Source organism: Parasteatoda tepidariorum, chromosome 11, assembly GCF_982258835.1.
Source record: "Parasteatoda tepidariorum strain Cologne lab strain chromosome 11, Ptep-v5.0, whole genome shotgun sequence".
Lineage (NCBI taxonomy): Eukaryota > Metazoa > Arthropoda > Arachnida > Araneae > Theridiidae > Parasteatoda > Parasteatoda tepidariorum.
The window spans coordinates 96,962,685-96,968,684 of record NC_141765.1 but is presented as its reverse complement, the minus strand read 5'-3'; the positions used below and the strand labels follow the sequence as shown (position 1 = coordinate 96,968,684).

The 6,000-nt window shown below is 32.2% G+C and overlaps 1 long non-coding RNA gene across 9 annotated transcripts in view; it reads left to right on the top strand.

Moving 5' to 3' along the window:
* The first annotated feature begins 5,215 nt into the window (after nt 1-5,215).
* Nucleotides 5,216-6,000, top strand: part of LOC147801943 (uncharacterized) — a 37,841-nt gene continuing 37,056 nt past the window's right edge. For 2 of the 9 annotated variants that reach the window (XR_015430244.1, XR_015430249.1), the window contains exon 1: nt 5,216-5,363. This is a non-coding gene — a long non-coding RNA (uncharacterized LOC147801943). Of the gene's footprint in view, nt 5,513-6,000 lie in introns of all 9 variants that reach the window. The other 7 variants (XR_015430243.1, XR_015430247.1, XR_015430250.1 and 4 more) reach the window with 6 other exon arrangements.

The window sequence follows — 6,000 nt, the reverse complement described above, 5'->3', positions numbered from 1 at the left end:
ATTGAATAATTACCGAATTCTGAACGAAAAAACAAAGTAAGGTTTAATTTCTTAAAAATAAAAACAAAAGAATTATGATATTCGATAGTATATTCAACTGACAATATTGAAATAAAACTTAAAAAAAACACGATTATACTCTTTAATAGAACGAAGTGCTAAATGATTTTAAAAAAAGAAGTCGCAAACATTACTAATTTTTTTGAATAAACGAAGTTGATTGACTTATGACCAAATCCAAAAGAGGAAAAATAAGTTTTATTATAATTTCATTTATAAAAATGAAAACAACTAAAGATTTATAAATTTAAAATCAGTAATAAGAACCCATTAAATTATTATTTTATCCAAAAAGTTTTTTATAAATTAAAATAAAGTAAAAAATAGCCTAACAAATTTAATTACTTTTTAATTTAATTCTTTATGGGCACCTTAAATTAGATTTCCGTTTGTAATAAATTCAATAATGTAAAATAATACTTAAACATATAATATCAAAATTAATTTTCACAATTAAAAATAAAAAAGAAAGTTTTGTTTCAAAAAAACAATTTACCTAATTAATTAAGAAACACTTCTTTATATATTCTTTTCAATAATAGATTACGTTCAGAACAAGGTAACGACGATCACAAAGTCAGTCCCACTGAAAATAATCTACAAGAAACGATATCAAGTCGCGACAAAGTAGAAAAAAAAAACTAAGAGGTGCGAAACGAACATGCGAGATCACGATATATGTTCTCAAAACCGATTCTGATTCTACCGCTCATCAATCAAGGCCGTTTCAATATAACGATACGAACATCGTCTTCCCCAGCGCGAGTTGGCATCGGAACGTAAGAGATCCTTGCGTGTCTTGAATCGCTATATCGTATATCGCTATATCGTAATATCGTATATCGCTATATCGTATATCGCTATATCGTTCGTCTTCTTTACTCGACGGCTTAAATCAGATTTCTGATGCATCGCCTGGAACTAAAGTCGCTGTATCGGCCTGCCGATAAAGGCATTAAATCGATGTGTCGCGATATATCGATTTATAGTCCAGTCCTAATTGTAATATAAAATCTGATCGAGTTTGAAACTTGTAAATTAATATTATATAAGGAGATATGGAACCAGATGCATATATTCAGTATATGAGTAACAATTTCTTACTTTTAACACTTTCATTATGTTACCTCCCTTATCAAAGGGAAAAAAATAATTTTAAGTAAATAAATATTTTATTTATGTTACAAAATTGCAAAAACCCTTTTTTTTTACTAAATATTATTTTTAAATATTGACAAGATAAATTTTCCTTAGAATAGAGTTAACATGTCTTATATACTAGTGAACCAGAATTATAGCTGTTATAGACAAGGTGAACAGTTACCCCTAGTTGATTCATTGCTGTTTTGTGAGAAGCCGGGAGAGCTGTATTAAGATCACCGTATTTTGGAATGCTGATTGTGAGAGCTGTATTACGTTCATGGTCGTGGTCACTCCTGTGTTGCGTTTAGCAGTCGAGTGAATGCGTTGTACGTAGCAACAGCGCGAGGAGGTGGATAATGTCGTAGTCACAAGTCAACTGTTCAATGGGGACCATCCATCAATGTTGGCGTGTTCAAATCAAAGTAGGAGTTTCTGTCAAGGTAGGCGTGTTCACATCACGTCACCAATGACGAGTGAGAAGTTACAGACAATATCAACTTTGATCTATCAGAAGGTACCCAACATAGAATCGTGTTAACATGTCTTATATAACTAGTGAATTGGAACGATATTTTTGTAGTAGTAGATACACTACAGCGTGGTAAAATATTATCTTATAATATAATGTCTGACCTGAAAATTATTGGTTAATATTAGATGAAGATATGGGACCATTTATATGTACAATATATGAGTAACAATTTCTTTATTTCTTATTCAGCATTCGTACTATTTCATTAGATTATATTATGATATTAAAATATCAGTATTAAGTAAAAAAAAATTTTATTTGCTGTGCAATGTAGCTTTTTATGTTTCCCTGGTCTTTTTTCTTTAAACGGAACCATATTATCATATAGTGTAGGCCTCCCAGTTTGCCTATAACTATTTCTTTCGGTATTGTAGTATAGTATATTATAATATGACATCTGGACGAGTTTAAAAATTATAGGTTAATATTAAGGAGAGAAACTAAGGGAGCAAAATGGGATTGATTCAATGATTAAAAATATTTTTTTTTAATTTATTTGTTTTAAAATAATAAAATTATAGGTATTTTTTTAAAACAGCTTTTTTTTTAATAGTTTATTTTTTGCAAATATATTTCAAAAATGTGAATATTTCTTAAATTATCGAATCTTATTTACCAATAAGTATTTTGATATTTGCTGAAGTATTTTTGTAGTAAAGAGATTTCAAGGAACTTCCTGTTGTTTTTGAGTCTTTCTTCAAATATAAAACAGAGCGATGCAGTTCTCTTTGATTACAGTGGCTAAGAGGTTAAGAAGCAAAAGTTGAATAAATAGGTTATATGTTTAAAAAAAAAACTTATTTAACGTAAAAGTAGTAATGGAATAGGTACATTATAAACGTTCCTAAAAGAACGTATAATTTATGGTTGAGTTTTAGATTAGCTGCAGAAATATGCATTTTAAAAAAAAAGCAATCTTGAAGAACGATTAGAACTTATTAGATTTCGAAGTAAAGTTCATTTAAAAGTATGCGATGCGTAGAGAACGAAATAAAAAGCTAACACCCTGAATAATTTTAGATTCAAAGATGAGATTTTTACGTACTAGAACTTAATCTTAATAGTACTTAGTAGCTTAACATTAAACGCAAGTATTTGATTAGTGTAAACGATATAGATTTACAATTTATTTTTTGACACAGTAAGTAAGTAACGAATGCAAATCTTGATAATTCAATTGAGGCTTTCCACAAGACCCTATTTGAAGAAATTTCTCATAAACCATTTATTAGACTTTTATTTCATTATTATGTGATCTAACACTCTGCAATGTAGGGATGAAATTTTAATGTCTCTATTTTGTATTTTTTTATAAGATTCAAAAGTTCACTTTTTAGGAAGAAACAACAATCCCATATTCTTTTTGTTCCCTTCATTTTTTGTAATTTTTGAACTGCAAAGTATATTCAAAAGACTATCCTTTCTTAATGAATTTTCAGACAGTTTTTAAAAAAATTTTTCATACTTCAAAACCTTTTGATAGAATATATTAATCAACTGTTTTTTTTTCTTTCGTTTTTATCTAAGGAAATTTGAAAAAGTTCTTTTCAATTTATTTATGAGGCAACTAAAAATTTTAAACTTGCATAGATACTATGTAGCAGACGACGAAAGAAAATTAATTATTCTAGTAAAAGATTAACGAATAAAATCTATAGTTGTTGTTCTACAGTTCTAAAAAATATTAAACATATTATCTTAACTTTCCACGCTCGGGTTTTGAATAAAGTGTTTGAATTTTTTCGGATTACCGTTTATTTTATGAATGTGGTGGTGTGGAATGTGTTTTATAATTGATGAAATTATTAAAATCGGTATTTCTAAATGGACATTTTTTAGAAACATTTTTTTTTCTCGCAGTGGAATGATCGTAAAGACACAGTTCAAGATCACTTCGGTCAGTAAGTGGATTTGTCATCACTCTGATCAGGGTGCGCGTTATCGGGCTAACGAAGCAGCGGTGGCAGACCCTCTGCCAGGGTGTAACTCGAAGCCACTCTTGAGCAAAAATCAGCGCGTTATTATTATTTTTTTAAATTTTTCCCATTTAAAATCAATTTGGCACCTTCGAGATGTTAGTTGTCATGACAGATGAAGATACAGAAATGTCCCCTATAACATTAAAAACATTTGTCAAATAGAGAGACAATAGCACAATACAGAGAAGATGGAGCATGGTGGCTCAGGGGATTCCGCACCCGGTTTGCACCAACTACAGTGCTGATGTAAAATATCCTGAGTGGTAGACGGATCATGGGTTAGAGTCCCCTTGTCGTCAGGCTGACCATGGGATGTTTTCGCAGTTTTCCTCTCCATGCAACTCTAATGCTGGTTAGTTTCTTAAAAAGAGTCCGCCACGGAGACAAAATTTCTCCCAATATTTGATCCATGAGTTCCCCTGTCATCTGGATTGGGTAAAAAATTACATAGCTAAGGAGTTGAACGTTCATAGACGTAAAGAAGCCAAAACATTGGATTGGCTGTTCAACGACGGCTATAATATTGAGAAGGGTGGCTGAGAGGATAGAGCACTTGCCTCCCAAGAAGGTGACACGGGTTCGACCCCAATGATAGCTGGTCCATCCGAATTCCGCACCTGGCTCGCACCGACAATAAATATCCTCAGTGAAAGACAGGTCACGGGCTAAACTATTCTCTTGCAGTCAGGCTAACCGTAGAAGGTGCTCTTCTCCATATAACGCAAATACCGACTATTTGCTTCAAAAAGTCTTTCGCGAAGGCAAATTTCTCCCCAATAATTGCTTCAGGAGTTCCCTTGTCTTTCGGATTGGGTTCAAAATTACAAGGCTACGGTATTGAACATTAGTGGTCGTAAACCATAAATTGGGGTTCGCTGTTCAACGACGGTTATAAAATAAAATACAGAGAAGGACATAGCGAAAAAAAAAAACCAGGGTGAAAGCGGGATTCGAACCCGCAACTTCCACTCCTAGAATCAAATGATTTATTCTAATTTCTGATCTTTTTTTAAGATGTTTACCTAATAGTCTGCTGAGCACCGTTATCTTACCTTTTATAAAATTTGCATTCCAGAATAAATAAAAAAAATCTAAGTCCTGTAGTGATAGTTAAGAGACGATTTCCAGCAGATCACCGATGTCAAGCTTCACTGGCTGCTGCTAGTGTGCTGGTGGAGGACCACTTGGTTCTGTCTGCGTAGGATCCAAGTTAAACTGTTCTGCCGTACTTTACTGTAGCACAGTTTAAGGAGGACCAATACCGCACACCCTCGGTTTCTGCGCAAACTGATCTAAGTGGTCACCCACCCGCACACTGACCACAGCCAGTGATGCTTGACTTCGGTGATCTGCTGCGAACCGTGTCTTAACCATCGGTCCACTGCGGGACGATTTTGATATACAACTACAGTCACTCCAAAAAATGACTGTACAACCAAAAAAAATCTAAAACGTCATAGAAAACAAGTAAGCTAAAAGCGTGAAAATATTTTCGCACAATCTTTCGAAATTGTCTCAAGCCAACAATTTTTTTAATTGCAGCATTTGAATTTGCTTTTAGCATTGATTGGTTATAATAACCAAAACAGTATTTTTAAATTAAAAAATTTGACAAAAATAAGAAAAGGTTTTTGAAACTTAACTAAATTGTAATTGCCCTGCTGAGATTGACTTGTCTGAAAGTTCTTGTGCTTGTTTCTTGTGTATTCATTGTTGATCATGAATTTTTAATACGCTAATGAATTTAATTTATGTGAATGTTCGTGAAATTATGTAAACATGTCAATTAAGCATTTAAGTAAAGGAGCTTTTTTATATATTCTTATTTCGGTCGTTTCAAGTAGCAGTTTAAATTATACAGGGATATATTCGTAATCTGATATGTGACGCCAACTAAATTTGCCAAGACCCAGGTTATCCAGGAAACACATCGAGAAATAAAATTATCTGCAGGGATGGGGCGTATATGGATATTATCAAATCAAAATAGTATTTCAATTTTTGCTTTATTTAGGTTGATAGTCCAATTGTTATTTTTGGGCTAGTTTTAGTTTAAATTTATTATAACTGCTCTCTTTTATTTTGAAGTTTTATTTGGGGGGAAATTACTGAACTGTGTAGGATATTATAAATGGTGTAAGTTTGGTGTGCTAAATATTTCTTATGTTGTTAACGATGTAAACAAGAAATTTACTCAATCCTGAAAGATAACAAAACTGAAGTAATTCATTTGCTAGTTTAAGACAGTGCTAAACATTCAAGGAACCAGTTCATTTGTTTGTTTTT